The sequence below is a fragment of the Arachis ipaensis genome, chromosome B09 (genome assembly GCF_000816755.2).
Source record: "Arachis ipaensis cultivar K30076 chromosome B09, Araip1.1, whole genome shotgun sequence".
NCBI classification, from domain to species: Eukaryota; Viridiplantae; Streptophyta; class Magnoliopsida; order Fabales; family Fabaceae; genus Arachis; species Arachis ipaensis.
In genome coordinates, this window is record NC_029793.2 from 24,588,217 (window position 1) to 24,589,572 (window position 1,356).

Consider the following 1,356-nt stretch of genomic DNA (forward strand, 5'->3'; position numbering starts at 1 on the left):
GCTCTCTCATCTCTCTAGGTTTTAGGGTTTCTCTTAGTTTAGGTTTAGTTATTCTTAAATTCAGATTTCTACATTGCTTTGATTTAGTTTCTATTCTACATTCTATTTCTCTAGCATCTTAGTTTATTTTCTCTTGTTGATTTGTTTATTTTTCCAATTTAGTTTATGCACTCTCTATGTTAGATTCAATTTCCCTTTTAATGTAATTTGAAGTATTTCATGTTTATTGTTTCTCTCTTCATCTGCTGTTATTGAGTCCTTGCTATTGGTTGTTTAGATTTATTTTCCTTGTTAGTTTTCTATGTTTTTGTTTTGTGCCTTCCAAGTATTTGATAAAATGCTTTGGAGGATTTTAAATTAGACTTTTACGTTCTTAACTTGGATTAATCAATTAGAGACTATTGAGTTATCAAAACTCTTTTGTTGATTGGTAATTGATAATTGCTAGTTCTTAGGCTTCACTAAATCTAGTCTTTGATTAGGACTCGTGTAGTTAAATTGATTTTGCTCACTTGACTTACCTTCATTGTTAGAGGTTAAATAAGTGAAAGCAAAAGGCAATTACCATCACAATTGATAATGATAATTAGGATAGGACTTCTAATTCTCTTTCCTTATTAGGAGCTTTCTTAGTTATTGATTTATTTTCTTGCCATTTTACTTTCTTGTTCTTATTTCAAAAACCAAAAAATATACTTTTTCATAACCAATTATAAGTATACTTTTCTGCAATTCCTTGAGAGATGACCCGAGATTTAAATACTTCAGTTTATATTTATTGGGTTTGCATTGTGACAAACAAATTAAATTTGATTGAGATTTAATTGTCGGTTTAGAACTATACTTGCAACGCGATTAATTTTGTGAATTCTTTACCGACCATTTTTCCTCCATCATCCCTCAGCGTTGGGTTGGATTTATATATATATATTAAACTCAAATTGGACCGTCCGACCGCTTTCATGATCATTCGAATTTTTTTAAACAATAAAATCGAACCATCCAATCAGTGAACGGCCCGCGCAAAAAAAAAAAAAGGAAAACCAGAAATCGCTGGGTCCGATTTCAAGGCCTGCAAAATTTTTTCCATCTAGCAAAGAAATCGCTGGGTCTAATTTCTTTGGGCAAAAAAAAAAACGTCAAGCAAGAAATCGGTGGGTCCGATTTCTTTGCACTGCCCTCCATAAACCACAAATCGGATGGTTTGATTTGTGTCCCCTTTCAGCTATAATAAATCGGACCGTCCGATTTCTTTTCTCCACCTGAACGCCATCACAATAGTATAAATCACCCCAAAATTTCGTAACCCAACATTACACCAAACTTGGTTTCATATATAAAAAAAAAATTAGCCCC